This window comes from Chiloscyllium plagiosum, unplaced genomic scaffold (genome assembly GCF_037043375.1).
Source record: "Chiloscyllium plagiosum isolate Xiang-an unplaced genomic scaffold, Cpla_swu_hap1 HiC_scaffold_14, whole genome shotgun sequence".
Classification (NCBI taxonomy): Eukaryota; Metazoa; Chordata; class Chondrichthyes; order Orectolobiformes; family Hemiscylliidae; genus Chiloscyllium; species Chiloscyllium plagiosum.
This window is the reverse complement of record NW_028270152.1, coordinates 46299584-46316059: the sequence shown is the minus strand read 5'-3', so window position 1 is coordinate 46316059 and position 16476 is coordinate 46299584. Positions and strand designations below refer to the sequence as shown.

Below are 16476 nucleotides of genomic sequence, written 5' to 3'. Positions count from 1 at the left end.
GCCTTTGTTTTTAATTAGCCTTATACCATCCACTTAATTGTCGGAAGTAATGTAGGAATCGTCTGTAATGTCTTAATCTTACTTCAGACCCATAATGTATATGTTGGTTATGATACTTGCCGTCTTTCCTGTTTAAGCTACACTGGGTGTTAGTCCCTGGAATAGAAAGGTGAACACATTTTTTTCTGCATTGTTGGAAAGTTTTTTTTAATGTCTGTTGATAACAATGTCAAGGTCATTCTTTTGTGAACTCTCAATGAAAGAAAGAACTTCATGAAATTAGACATGAGTGGAGTGAAATTGTTTTGGAACAACCAACATCACTTTTGTTATTTATTTATTTACAGACATATTTTTGGTTATGAGTGTACATCATCTCTTTTATTGTTTTCTTACTGGTTGTTTTAGATTTTCATTATTACATCGATAATGTCACACAAAGCCTTTCAAATCTCTTGACATTCCTCCAATTGCTTCCTGCAAGGCTGAGAGAGTTGAGCTTCACACATGTTTTAATGTGAACCTCAAAAATATATCCAATACCATGGGAACTTCACTCATTGTTCTGAAAAATTTCTAATGTGCATGATGACTGGGTATGCATGAAGCAAAACATCCTAACAATATGGTTGTACAATTGCTTAGAAATTAGAGCCCAGCAAGGTGTGTCATATAGCAAGATCACAATCATGAGGGCTGGACTTTACAGAAGGGGTGCATTCCTCGGGCCTCGAAAATGACCAACCTTTAGAAAGGCTGTGATAGTACACTGCGAGTGGTCTTAACAAGCAGAGAGTATATCTTCACCCCTCAGTGAGAGTAATTGCTGCAATTGAGACCTGCTGATCAATCTGACCAGAATCTTTTCTGGTGTTGGCAGTGCTGGGACAGAATAGTAGGCACCACTGAGACTGCATGGAGACCCACATAGAATGTCACAGATGCCAGAGGCAGGTATGCCCTGCAACTGGGGGAATTCAGGCACCATTGGGATGGTGTTAAAGGGCTAGGAGTCAGGTTATGAAGGCAAGATGATGAGGCATACTCTAAAAATGTCCTGGCTTCTTGCTTCCCATAAAGGGGCAGCATGATGGCTCAGTGGTTAGCATTGCAGCCTCACAGCACTAGGTGCCTGGGTTCCATTCCAGCCTTGGATGATTGTCCGTGTGAAGTTTTCCTGTTCACCATATGACTGCATTAGTTTCCGCCAGGTGCTCCGGTTTTACTCCCACCATCCAAAGATGTGGGTTAGATAGATTGGCCATGCTAAGTCGCCCATAGTATCCAGGGATGTGCAGGTTAGGTGGATTAATCATCGGAAATGACGGGTGATAGGGATAAGGTAGGGGACTGGGTCTGGATGGGAAGATCTTTAGCAGTTCAGTGTAGACTTGATGGGCCGAATGGCTCTTTCCACTTTCTCGGGATTCTATGACTCTATAATGTCAGTAATTTGTATGAACTAATGAGTTACCTAACCTTTCACTTTCCCACTGCTCAGCACATCCAGGCAGTGGATAGACTGAGGGCCTTAAGTGGGCAATAATTAATCATGTAGAGGCTTCAACCTGTTTAATACTGAGCAATTAATGGAGCTGTACTCAGCTAGCATCTAACAGATCAGGATGGAAGAAAAGGTGATTGGTTAGCCATGTTTTATATGTCCCCACTTCCCAAAATCATGCCCCACATGAGGCTGCAAAGTCCGGCCCACAGTATAAGTACCATCATTAGTAATCAAAAACCGAAGCCAAAGAATGTGTAGGAGGAGCTCCAAGCAGGACAGGAGCAATTATAACATGAACATAATTACAAATTCAGACATAAATGCAAACATGACTACTACTAGCCAATTTTCCTTCACTATCACTTTGATAATGCTTCCACCCCAACTCGCAAATTGTACCAGACATCAGCAGTACTTCAGAATTTAATGTATTCTCGCCTACTAACAGACAGCAGGGGGTACATTCACCCACCTGAAAAACCTAATAATGCTTGCTCAGGTAACTCAATTATTCAAATCTGCAGTCCCAACCTTTTCCCTCCTGGTATCAGCCTTCATCAAACCCTGCTCTCCCATTCATAGGATCGCTGAATTTTAGCTCTTCTCCATTTGGTCTGGGAGGTCTGCCTGGAATGAAAGTGTTACCAAAACCAAAACAAAGACAAATGATAGACATTGTTGACTAACATATACAATAATACATTTTATTCATGCTGCATCACATTAAAATTTACAAAAACACAACACAGTGAATACTCTTTTTAAATATAGTGTAAACGGCAGCTATTTTCTTTAACAATGTTTCCAAAGTGTCTGAGAGGTTGATGATGAATTAATGTTTTCTTAAAGTGGTGTTAGTGACAAGAATACGATTGATCAAAACGCAAGACTAATCTGATTGTTCATCAGTGTCAAATTAGGATCTTTAACATCCATTTTGAAGCTGGCAACTTGGTTCAGTTCTGAAGAAGGGTCACTGGTCCCAAAATGTTAACTCTGCTTTCTCTCTGCAGATGCTGCCAGACGTACTGAGTTTCTCCAATAATTTCTGTTTTTGTTTCAGATTTCCAGCATCCACAGTTCTGAGTTTTATATTAACCCAATGTCTTTTCCACATGATCTCACTTCTATCATATGATCAAAATAATTTATCCATCCATGAATACATTACTTTCTCATTTTATATCTAATTTTTCTTGAAATAGTTTCAGTTTTTGCCTCCAACAATATCTGGAAAACTATTTCAAATGCTGCTGTAAAGAAGAACTACCTGATATCACTCTTAAAATGATAATTTACCTATTTGAGTTTGTATCTCTTTGGTTAACATAGCATTCCATATAATTTACCATTTTACACCTAGATTTTTAGAAGACTACATTTTAGATGCCTCTTTCACAAGATAAAAGGCCCAAATATCTCAATCTTTCCTCAGAGTTTAGACCATTGTCATTAGTAATTAGCTTTGTGGTTTTTCCCTGCACTGCTCCCAGTCCTTAAATGTCTTCATTTTTTTCCACTGCTGGAACAGAACATAGTACATAGCATCACCTGACCAAAATATAAACTGCACTGTGGTTCAAAATTTACTACATCTGTTACTTGCTGCCGCCTGAGCACATGCTGTGGCCTAAACCGAGTAATCCCCAAAAGGGTTTGGGGACAGCAATTTATATAATGTGTACCCTATTTAAAGTGCTTCTTGAGCTGTCTGTTGATGGGAATGATTTTTGTATGCAGCCAGCACTGACAACGAGGCTGTCAAGTTTACATCTTTAGTTTTTTTCTTTATTTCAGACTGTGGAATGGGATAAACACTGTCTTAAATTAAAGACTGCAGAAACAGTTGCTACACTTTTAAGAACAAGTTACTGGAACTCAATGTGAGTTGTGCTTACACTATTGCTTTTTTTCAAGAGGTGGACAATGATAGCCAAGACACCACGGCATTAGGGCTGTCTGTTCAGAACTAGCTTTGCTCAGCAACAGGTTGCTAACTGGTTTGTGCAAGTGGAACTAGTTGTGGATGCCAGAAGTCATCAGCAAGACTACAACTCTCCAATTAGCTTCCAGGCAAGTCAACAACTTGTGTGTTTTTGATAAAGGGAGAGAAATCTCTGGACTGTAGCTAAAGAACAAGGTCTCGCTCTCTCTCTCTCTCTTGCTCTGCAGTGATGCAACTGAAGTCTGGAAGACAGTTAAATATTCTCTCCCACCAGTTATTGTGAACCACTGCCTCCAACCAGTGATGGAATGACTTCTCAATCAGAGTGCTAGCTGCTCTGCCTTCTGACAAGAATTGAAAGAATCTGGCAATAAGGACATTGAAAAACAGAAGAGCTTGGGAAGTTCAAAGGCTACTTCAATAAATCCTATGGACTGGCTGTTGAAGCTGATAATCAGTGTGAAGGAACATGCAGGGGACCAGCACCAGTTTTCACAAGGCCTTGTGTAGATTTTGAAACCCATTCTTTCCAGCAGGAAAGTGATGGCCAACTCCACTGGCACATTTGTAGATCTAGCCACAATAGAACATCTAATAAAGAACAGCTCAACTTCCATCAGGAGTCTGAGAGTTGAAGTAGTTTCTCAGATTGAAATCATGTAAAGCCAGCTTGTGGTCATACAAATTGTAAAATATGACTGCGGTATCCATACTCCAAATAGTTAGCAGGTGTCTCACCAGTTCACTAATCTGCCTGTAGACAGATTGCGAGCATTGCTGAGGCACTGCCCAGGGTGAGAGACAATAACTTCATACAGTACAAACTTCTATCTTCTTTCAGGATTACAGCACTGTGCACCCACTGCCACTTTACTCATGTCCTTATTGGTGCTGATCAGCCTGTCTGCTATTGTCACACTAAGATGGTGCAGTCATAAGCTGAGGCTTTTAGGACCAGAGCTGCTTGAAGCCATCCAGCAAGGTCATCATCTCCAGCTTAGAGGCAGAGAGTCATAGAGATATACAGCATAGAAACAGACCCTTCAATCCAATTTGTCCATGCCGACCAGATGTCCCAACCCAATCTAGTCCCACCTACCAGCATTCAGCCTATATCCCTCCAAACCCTTCCTATTCATTTACAATTCAGATGTCTTTTAAATGTTGCAATTGTACTGGCCTCCACCACTTCCTCTGGCAGCTCATTCCATACAAGTACCACCCTCTGAATGAAAACGTTGCCCCTTAGGTCTCTTTTATATCTTTCCCCTCTTACTCAAAACCTATGCCCTCTTCTTCCACTAAAGACTAGGAACCTTGCACTGCAGCTGCTAGGATAACATTGCATAGGAGGACTAAAACACACAAATGTCCATGGAAGACATAGACTGAGGGGATGTCCAAAGCTGGACAGTTTAACCGAATGTCCATTATGATTTATGAATTTCATTTTCCATATTTACTTTATGGTGGATTTATTTTTGCTAAGAGGATTCTGTGATGATCCCTAACAGAAGCGAATCAAGGAATGTGAGGTTGTTGAGGAATATGGAATTGGATTTGTGGTGCTTAATATGTTCATGGTTAAGTTGTTCATGGGCTTCTTAAATTGCGGAATTCTTCATTCCTCCTCCTCCTTTTCATGTTCCTGCTCCTTAGCTGCTTGTTTGAATGTTGCTGGCAAAAACTGTCCCTTCACAGTGGGAAAATTGTGTAGCAATCAGTAGACCACCATGAATTGAACGTGCTGAGACAAGTAGTACGGTCCTACTCAAGGCAGCAGAATGATTGCTTCTGTAATTCTTGCTGCAATGTGGGTCTGTGTATGGACGTGGCACATGTTTGGAGTCATGAGTCATCGTTGGATAAGCCTTATGTCTCAGTTGCTACTCTTTGGTTTACTGAAATGCTAGCTGAAATACAGCTGTCACAGCTGACTGCTGTTGAAGAAAGACATCATGACTACTACCAGAATGCTAGGCATTGAGGGAACAGAATCCTAAAAAGTGAACAAACTCTCATGCCAAGTGCTTGTCTGGTAAGTGTGGTTGAGAGGTTGTGAGTTTCCTTCAAACAGAGAGCTTTAGTGACTTCAGTCACGTAATTGTGCAAGACAAGCTACAAGATGTTGCTCACATTTTCAGCCCGAGCCTGGAAAGTCCCAGCGTCATCACTTTCAACCATTGACACTGTCATCCTTGCCCTGCTCTGAGGTTGTGTGGAGCAGGCTGCAATTCCAATGAAAATGTTATTATTGAAGCACAGGTGTCTTACAGCATCTTTCCACACAGCTGTTCAGGTTGGGCAATCACTCTCTGAATACACTAAGAAAATATGATTCCTTCTTCTCTTAGTGCTTCTCCCTCTTCACCTATTTGAGTGCCTCTGTTCATTCTCCAAGTTATCCTGAATTCCAAGGAGAATGCCCACTACTGCATCCACACCTCAGAACAACTGGATTGTGTAGAGTGATGAAGTAAGAACCACGTCCTACAGTATTGTCCCACTTTTCCCTGTATATTCTTATACCATCACAAAACCTTCATTAGAACTTTACAGTTGGTCAGTGGTCAGGGATGGAGATTATGTCTGACAGTCCGGCTGGTATGAGGATTCAGGCTGTAGCGATGAAGGAGCCTTAGACCTTGACTTTACAAACAAGTAGAAGCTACTTACTTTTTGTGCAGATGAGAACATGGACAGTAAGGATGGATAAGCAAACTGACCATGGAGCAAGGCACCATTCCACTGAAGGGAGTAAAAAGAAATGCAGTAGTAAGAGGATCCAGTTTAGTCAGATATATTCTCTACAGCTACAAACGACAGTTCCTAAGATTGTGTTGCCAACCAAGAGTTGAAGACATCACCTTACAGTTGCAGACTAATGAAGTAAGGACAGAATCAAGTTGTTACTGTCTATGAAAGGACCAATGATGTAGGAATAGAAAGATGCCGTTAAATTTGAGAGGGTACAGAAAAAGTTTATAAGGATGTTGCAGGGACTGGAGGGTTTGAGGTAAAGGGAAAGGCTGAATAGACTGGGGCTTTCTCTCCTGAAGCATTGTAGGCTGAGTGACTTTTATAGAGTTTTATAAAATCATGAGGGACATGGATAGGATCAATAGCCAAGGTCTTTTACCGAGGGTCGGTGAGTCCAAAACTAGAGGGCATAGATTTAAAGTGAAAGGGGAAAGATTTAAAGAGGACTTGAGGGGCAACTTTTTTACAAAGAGGGTGGTGCATGTATGCTGCCAGAGGAAGTGGTGGAGCCTGGTACAATTACAATATTTAAAAGGTATCTGGATGGGTATATGAATAGGAAGGGTATAGAGGGATATAGGCCAAGTGCTGGCACATGGGACTAGGTCAGATTGGGATATCTAGTTGGCACAGATAAGTTGGACCAAAAGAACAGTTTTCCTGCTGCATGACTTTATGACACTCTGACTCGAGGACTAGGAATTATGTTATTCTGAAAGAATTTGAGGAGTTAGGGTCCAAATTAAAATTCAGAACTTGAGAAGTGATAATATTTGCATTGATAATTGAACCAGGTGCTGACAATAAGAGGTTGTTTCCCAAAGGTGAGGAACATAGAACACAATGGTGCAGTCCCAAGATAAGGGAGAGATCATTTCAGATCGAGAGAAATGTCCTCAATCCAAAGGATTATAACTCTTTACAATTCTTTCATGTAGATGCTCTATTATTTGAATATATTTAAGGCTGACACATACAAATGTTTGGTCTCCCAGAGAATCAAGGGATGTAGGGGAGGAACCAGGGAAGTGGAGAGGAGGCTGAAATTCAGCTGTAATCATGTTGAATGGTGGAGCGATCGAATGGCCGGCCTCTGCTCCTACTCCTTATGTCCTCATGCTCCTTTTTGCCTGAGCTCAACCAAAAGGCTATAAAAGCCTCAGTTTGACCAGATTGTGAACTAGTTGTAGATTTATATCTGCTGCCTGCACTTAATTCAGTCAACCATCGATCTAACACTGTAGCTGATATAAAGATAGTCAAAAGGCATTTTGATACTGTACAACTATGTAATGAGAAGGGAAAAACTTTTCTGTTATGAATTTGCATAGGAGGCGGGTTTATGCTATTTTATCATTTCAAAGTTTGAAATTAACTGCAAATATACTGGGTAAGGGAATATCAGAGTAAAATAGCAAATTTTGAATGGTGTTACTAACTTTTATGCTTTTATGCATAAAGGAATTTATTGTGCTTTTGCTTGGAAGCTTGATTGGCTAATTTCTATTTGCATTTAATAAATGCTCCTCTTAGACAAGTACAACCAAACGTTCAAAATTGCATGTTTGGTAAAATGACCAATAAATGACCAATATTTGTTCATGGAACTGAAATATTTGTAGGCACTGCATAAGCAGTAAGCCTTTCGTTCATAACCATAAAAGTGGTAAAATTATTCTACACACCATTTTGATCATAGCTATGCATGTTCATTAAATTTAAGATACATCTGATAAAAATTGGAGAATACTATACAGAATTTTCTTTGATTGACATACCTTTCAATTTTCAGAAGTTCATAAGGTTGCCTTAATTTGACATGAACTATTATTGCAATATAGCATAATCATCATTTTTTTGCACGTTATGATGCAGTTAAAATGCATGCAATAGTTCTGCAGGTTTGATTAAATGGAAAGTCAGTGTAAGCAACATACCATTATATGTAACAAGACCATATTCTTACAATAGAATGGTGCTAAGAACTTCAAAGAAATTGACTGAAATTGGGATATTTCAATTTGTTCTATACATAATGATTACATTTTTATAATTAATTCCAAATTTATTGTATGTTGTTTATAGTTCCCTCATTCAGGTGAATAGGATCTTGATTTCTGCCATAAAGGGATGTGACCTTGTAGTGAAAAGAACATGAGCCATTTCTTTCCTCAAACAAAATGCTGTGTTCTTTCTTAAAGGCAGAACCTCTTCAAAATTATTGTGAAGCTCATTTGTATTACTACATCATCCAAGTTAATGTGCACCTTTGTGAAACATAATGCGAAAAAGCAACAGAGAAAACAGTTTTTAATGCTAACAGCCAATAAAATGTCCCTCTTCCCCTATATTTAATGCATTGTCAATTATGCATCATGTGATCGGCCTCTTTGGAATGCTGACTTGGATGAGGAAGAATTGTTTAAAATCTCACTGCTCTTTACAATCATTTATAATGTCAGCTAGTGTGGACACCGGGAAGTAAAAGGTATGGTCAGTTGTTGAGGGATAAAGGATTCTAGGAATCAGGAAGTTGGTAGCACAGTGTAATCAAATATGGGGAGGCAAGCCAAAAAGGAACATAAATGAGCAACTTTAGTTAAAGGATATGGACCAGATTTTCAGTGGATTTTTTTTCTTCAGTAAGTCTTGCTGTGGGCATATGCCACTCGCTATCTTAAAAGTTGACTGAAAACTGTTCCCAGTATTGCACTGACATTCCTCTAGAGTTAGCCAACAGAAAAGGACACAAATTTAAACTTTTCCTCGCTTCCTCCTTGCGTTGTCTGCAGATATTGAACTTCATTTTCTGCCTTGTATCAACATAAACATAAAATTAATGTATGCAGAAAAAACTTCTAAAATATAAAGTGCTTAAAAACCATCTTTAGAGAGACCAACAAAGTCAATACTTTGAGTCCAATTTGACTCTTTCAGAAGAAGTCACATTGGACTCAAAATATTAACTCTATTTCTCTCTCCACAGATGTTGTCAAACCTGCTGAGTTTCTCCAGCATTTTCTGTTTTACTTTTTAAATGCAGACTGTTCCATTTTATCCAGCAATAAAATAACTGACTTATATGGCTTAATTAAAGCTTATGGGAGCACCATCCTTGAAGATGGGTTTGCTATTGCTATTAAGAATAGCAATTCAGTAGGGGGAAGGGACACAAAAAGTTAGTTCAATAGGGCCACAGTATACTTTATTGCAGGAGCCAAGGTAGAAAGAGTGTGACCATGTTGTTTCAAGGGAGTAAGGCAAGGCTGGATAGCCAGGAGTATTACAAGAAAAACAGATTAGTTAAGGCTGTAGATTGACACATCACACAGATGTAGTTAAGGGAGAGAGAGGACTGGCAACTCCACATTTTGGAGTATCGGATCTTTAGATAGGACGGGGGGGGGAGGGGGGGGTGTAATAGAGGAGGTGGTATCGTAATATTAATTAAGGAGTCAGTTATTGCAGTAAAGAGGGAATATTGGAAAGGTTTTCAAATGAGGATTTGTGGTTGAGCTTAGAATGAAAAAGGGGCAGTCACACTGTTTGGAGTGTATTATAGGCCGCCAAATAATCAGCAGGCAATAGAAGAGCCGATATGCTGAGGGGCAGATTTCTTGCAATGTATTTAGGAGAGCTTTCCATATCAACACGTAAAAACTTTTGAAGACAGCTCCACAGTGCTGGCTTATCTGGTGAATTTGTGTATGTCTTTCTCATTATCTTTAGAACCTGCACAAGTCTTTGGAATGGACACTGAATACTATATTCTGCTTTAATCCCCACACATACAAAAGGATGTACAGGCTTTGTAAAAGTTGCAATGCGGGCCTACCAGAAAAATACCATATGCTTTTGTTAGAGCTTTCGCACTAAGTATTTTCCCTTCAGCCAGTTCAACGTCATCAGAATATCAGCAAGAATCCCATTTAGTCAGCTAATAAAAATTGTAATGAACCTTTGGTAGCCAATTAGGAAAACCCACAGAGGTATTCTAGATATTCATGACCTGGGTGGGTTCAAAGAGTTAGGGTCACTCAATTTGGAGAAAGAAAGCTTTCAAGATTTTTTAGAGAGATTGAATTCGGCTTTGGTTGGTGAGGTCATTTGATAAATTGCGATAGGGCACGACAATGTTAACATGAAAGATTTTGACAAAAAAATCAAGTTAGATATTAAAGGAATACTTATTTTCCACTGAGTGTCGTCACTGTCTGTAATAAACTTGCCGAATGTGAGGTGAGTAAAGATTTGCTGTTGTCCTTTTCAGAAAGGACCTGCTAAGTTCCTGGATGAAGAAGTTGTTTCCAGTTATTAATTGACTAGAGCAATGATGTTTAATGGCCCATCATGGTCTCCTTGCTTCATTGCATGGAACGGTTGGATAGGAAATTGCTAGTATTCCAAAGTAAAACCTTTTCGGTTTGTTGCCTCTCTCAGGAGACTGCATGTTTTAGAAAAAGGTAAATATTGCACACGATTGCTGGAAGAGGTGATGGTCTTACCCATCAGTTTTCTAAAAGAGAGGGTTTTCAGCAAAAATGCAATGATGACATAACAGAACGAACAAAACAAAGCACACTAAATGTGTGTAATATTCCTCAGGTTACACTCAGCTGTTCCAATTTTGTTTATACCAAATTTCCTTTGTAATTTTTAACATAAAAAGTTATTTTACAAAATAACATCCCAAACAGGATTTTAATCCCGTCTACCTGTCAGGAACGTGGTGAGGGACCTTATGTATAAAATGGATGTCCCAATCTATTCTTGCTGGAATGAGTCACCATTTTAACTGGTCACTGTATTTTAATGATGAAACAAAATCAGAAGGGAGTCTTATCATTTTAACTACTTCTGTCACATCTGTGAGGCAGGTGGGAATTGAGTCCAGACCTTCTGGTCTAGAGGTAGGAACACTATTACTTCACCAAAAGACCACATTAACAAAAGAAAATGTAGAGTTGATTAGTATGTTTTATAGATTTGTAATGAGTTTGAACCACTAACAGTTTAAGAGCTAAACAGACGAACCAATTTCACTAGATTTAGGCTAAATCCACTATATCAATGGGACAGTAACTGGGTTTTAACTCGGGTCTGAAATCTGGACCAGTGAGTCTGTTTCATGTTTAAGTGGTCTCGACTTACATGTGTCTTATTGGGAGTTAAAGTCAATCTTCTATTTAATATATCTCTACATTTCTATATTTTTTTAAAGCAAGCACCAGATTTGTGGTGTTGAGATGTCTTTTGTTTTATTTGTCCGACTTAATATTAATGGTCTGAAACTAATAGGTACCTGTGATTTAAGCAATCTGTTCACAGCAGGGCATACATTGTAGGTGACACAGCTAAAATTTTAGAAATTTTAATTTCATTAAAGTTGCTGATGTAGTGACACATCATCTTTCTGGCTAAACACTCCTTGCACTAATACTACTTAAACAAAAATATTGTAGACATTCTACCAAGCTTAGCTATATTTATTAACAATAAACCTTGGCCTGCCAAGGTCGTCTTTCTATTCAACCTGATCAAATGTAATTTCCTTGCATCAGCTGAAGTTCTCAACGTCACCTACATAAGAAATTGTGTCAGTATGTCACTAAAGTGTCACATTTAGGAATAGAAATCATTCCGAAACACATACCCACCTTCTCAAAAAATCATGAGGTTACATTGAGTAAACTTTGAATGTGCTTCTTTAAGTTTAGAGAATTGTGGGATAATTCAATTGTGATGTTTAAAAATAAATGAAGGAACAGCAAGCTAGATATTTAAGTTTCTAGTTCACAATGTAAAGAGGCGTAGATAGGAGCAGGCAGTCAAAATGGATGACAAGTCTGCCATTTCCTTCATGTCAATTACAGTTTTGCTTGCATTTATCGTTAAAAGGTTCACATGCATTATACATTTATGAAATATGTTACTGTTATGTTTGATAATTGATGGCTGTTTTTGCACCTCTCATTGCTCTCTTTGCCCCACTAATGTAGCTTTTTATATCACTCCCATTTGGCTGGATTTGCACTTTCCAATGAATGTGTATTAACCCTTTCTTTTAGCTTGATATTGTCATGCACCACGTTCGTTACTTACAAGTGGAGCCTTTACCTTTTAATTTTATGACTGGTTTTGTATTGTATCAAATAATACTTACTTGAATAATTAGCTACATGTTCATTTGACCCACCTATTAAATGTTTAACCCTGTGTACTGTAGTTAACTTATTTTTTACTCCTTCAGAGTTTTATGTTACTTATGTTCAGACTTCATTCGTGACCAAATGTCATAGTTTAGTCACTATTTGCCAGATGGTCCCTTAACAACAGACTGTCAACTTATTTGATGTATTCCTCAGAGGAATATGGTCTGTTCCTGTGTCAGTTCAAACACACAGTGGCTTGGAGTTTGGAATAAGGATAACAATGAGGCAGGCCATCCATGCTCACTACTCTATTGAATAAATAGGATATTAGTTTCTAGAGTTCTTATGTAAGCTTCCTGATTTCATGTTCAGTTGCTATGACTCCCAGTACCTCTCCCAGAAACTATTCACAGATAAATGTGAAGTTAGTTGACAGACCCAATAGGTACCTATTAAAGCAAACATAAGTTCAAGCCTGTCTATTTGTCAGTAAATTAACTTTTAAGCCTGCGTTAAGTTTAATTACAAACAAACAGTTTGTGTGCCGATGAAAATTTGGGAGGATGGAGTCTCTTCTCCAGATTTAATTCATGCTGGAAATGTTTTTAAAATGTTTTTCTTTAGTTTATTTTATCTCTCACATTAATTTTATCTTTATTTTATACTCATTATCCAATCATTTTACATTTAAATAAATATTCCAATAGAAATGTCCCATTTTAAGTTCTGTGTCTACTAAATTGGATAGCCTATGAAAACAGGTATAGGGATTGTGATGTTCAATTATTCTTCACCCATTCAATATAATAGACAGGTTGATTACCATGTGCAACCCATGATCACCACATCAGTGCTTGACTGTTTGCATCAGCAGTGCACCAATATGACTATTTGCTACTGCTCTCAAAGCTAGCTGCACCTCTAAAGAGGATCTATGTTGTTGCTGGAGAAAGTGTTAGGTGACTTTGAGCAAAATCTGACCTGCAAAAAACAGTTGCAGCACACAGCTTTCCCAATGATGTAATGAAGGTCCTGGTGGATCTGATATTAAAAAGGGTCATGTCCCATAACCACTGGGGACTGGAGGCAATCAGACTCATAGAGTAAAGGTAGTGGGATTAGACAGCCACATTAGTCAATGCCAAGCATTTAGCCCATAGACGCGGGATACAGGGCCTCCGGAAGTTAAATGGCCTTGCAGGAGTGGTGAACAGTAAATGCTATATCCTATCAACTTCACTACTAGCATCAGACTTCTCACAATGCACCACTCCCCAATCAATTCCCACCAAGAAACTAGCAATTTGGGTATAAAGCTAACATGCATTAGTTTCACTCCCCTCCCCCCACCCCTTCACACAACGAACACTGTTACAAGCATCACATTCACATCTTGTCAGCTATTCAACCAGAACAACTACACAGCTAAATATATTGCATCACACTCATTGACTTCCCTCTATCTTGCAGGAGGAAGTGCTGCACAACCAAAATTATCAGAAGTTAACCAGAGAGAACGTGGTGTGCATCTTGTCTCCTCAGAAGGATTCAATTGTTCTGGATTGTATGGGCCATCCCAAATTTGAGGCAATTATTTGCTTTCGGGTTGCATTTCAGATGGTTGATTTTCACAAAGAGCAGAATGCCCCCATGCATGTTCACTGCGTTTTCCTGTCAGCAGGCTGTGCACTCCCACAAACTTCCAAAAATCAGCAGTAATTTCCCCCCTTATCTTTGGAGGTTCATCAACAATTTCCCTCAATATCCCTTTATCCTGCTTGTGAAACCCACACTTCCCTACACCATATGATTCCCAAGCCAAAGCCAACTGTTGACAGCTGGTCATCCTGGTGTTCATCTCCATGGGTAATTAACAGAAAGGCCATTTCAGAGTCTGTAGCGTGCAGCATGCTTGCATCCAGTGAAGGTCATGATATACTCACATCTAATCTTCCTCCTCATATACCATTTTCCTCTCCATTTACAATCTCTCTTTCTTAAACATGACCGATGGTATCACCATGCACCTCTCACTTTCGACCTTTCCACTGGAGTAACATTGGATTTGAGTCTTTCTCCTCTGGGATATTTATGAGGTGCAAGTTGGCCCGGAACAGATGCAGGAGGAACTATACAACAAGAAGAGCAAGAAAACAATGATGAAGAAGATACCACCAGCTCAGGTACTGACACAATTCTTATCTTAGGGGAAATATTAGACATGGGGTCTGCATGTGGCGAGATATTGGTTACAACAGCTCTGCAGTAAGACTGGGGGCAGAAATAATGAGCACTGGAGGGTGATGTCAAACATGAGTTCTGCTGAAGACTCAGATGAGGACTTTGATTGGCAATGCTGCAAAAGGAGGGTTGCTCTGTGTATGTGGTGCATAACACACAAACCTTCTCAGGAGCTTGCAGGGGTCCAATACCAAGTAACATAAAGCTATGGTTCCTGAGGCATATGGCAAAAGTATGAAAGGGTTGGGAAGGGGAGAGTTACAGTGAATCAACAGAGTTTAGGCCTGCTATCCTCTCTCAAAATGCTGGGGTTCAAACTCCCACTTCTGCTGTTCCCAGTCAACCAACCAGCCCTGACTGCAGCTCCCATGCTAAGATAGCAGCATAATGTCAGCCTTCTACCAATAATGCTACATCCACTGGTATCTAGTCCTCCCTCCCTGTAAATAGCTCTCTAATCCTTCATGAAATGAGGCAATGAGAGGACTGAGAAGACTGTATGATGCAATTTTATGCCAGGTTTTCTCCCTGTATCACTCAGTCCACCTTCCCTACAACCATCCCCCTACCATTCACTTGGGAGAAAGTGCCACTGCCTTTCTGTTATCTTGCAGCATGCCCACCCCCACCCTCTATTGTTGACACTCTGACATAACCCCCTCATATTGTTGATGGCATCCATACATATTCCATATCCCATCCCCTCTGGCTGTTGCAGAAAAACTTCCAGAGGGAGCAATCAAGCCTCAATACATTGCTGCTACCTCTTTAACTCAATGGGGGATCTGAAGGCCAAGAAATTTCACACTGTGCTTAGAGAATACAAACTACACTGTAAAAATTCCAACCAGTTGCTTTTGAATTAAATTTTAAACAAACTGATTTGATGTCTTGACATATCAAAGCAAATATTTCATTTACACTTCTTATTGCTCCCATCCCTGGTCTGGTTGCAAATTGGAGTTGTGAATCATGTCAATAGCAGATTTCAGTCGTTTCCATTTGTTGTGGTGGTTGAAATATAGCTGGCAAAACAGGGAATGAAGACATTATGACTGCCGCCCACTAAGTGTCCAGTCTATTATAGTTTATCTTACAGGAACTTTTCCCTTATACTTATAAAGCTGTAATCTACTTTTGTAGATATCTTTTGATTCCACTCAAAATTAGGTTGATGAATTTCGTTTGTTACGATTGTTCCATTTTCATGGTTTCGAGTAAATTTATATGGTGTTGTGCCCATTTGTTTACTTTGCAAAATTCACCAATTTCAATTCACTTGCATTCAAGGTTACTTTCTGCTAAGATAAAGCTCCAACTTTTGATACTTTTGGGTTTATTTGCATTTGAACAGTTTTAGATCCTTGGAGGAATTGATGTGTGGTAGGATCCATTTAAATGGAACATTTAAAATATAAGGATTCAATGTTTGGGGGCTCATCACTGAAGTAATCCCTCAAGATTATGAACCCTGCTGTGGGTCAATCCTCAGTAGCATCATGTCTGAAGGTCTGGAGGTTTGTAATCAACATTATTTTAACCCATTCAACAAAAAATCCAATCAAGTAAAAGCCATCCATTTAAAATGACCATACTTGGGTCACTGGTCAGTTGGAGAAAGAGAATCATGTGACACAGCAGCTAAACTGTGTTTAAGAAATACTTCTCTCTAGAACAGAGAGAATAACAGAAAAAAATGCCAAAGTAGTAAGATTCCTGTGTAGGCCTCATTCTCATTCCCACTCATCTTGCAAGCTATCTGCTGTTTGAATATCCACATGTGACACACAGTGATCTTAAAGAATTCAATCTGTTAGCTCACTGTCCTCAAAATGCTCTGATGCTAAAACCAGAGGAGACTGACCCCAATC

At 39.3% G+C, this 16476-nt stretch overlaps 1 long non-coding RNA gene across 2 annotated transcripts in view; it reads right to left on the bottom strand.

Moving 5' to 3' along the window:
• Positions 1 to 544: 544 nt before the first annotated feature.
• Positions 545 to 16476, bottom strand: part of LOC148147962 (uncharacterized) — a 40716-nt gene continuing 24784 nt past the window's right edge. Inside the window, exons 2-3 of one of the 2 annotated variants that reach the window (XR_015759411.1) lie at positions 14308 to 14493; positions 545 to 9025 (exon numbers count right to left, since the gene is read on the bottom strand). This is a non-coding gene — a long non-coding RNA (uncharacterized LOC148147962). The remainder of the gene's footprint in view (positions 9026 to 14307; positions 14494 to 16476) is intronic. The other variant, XR_015759412.1, reaches the window with a different exon arrangement.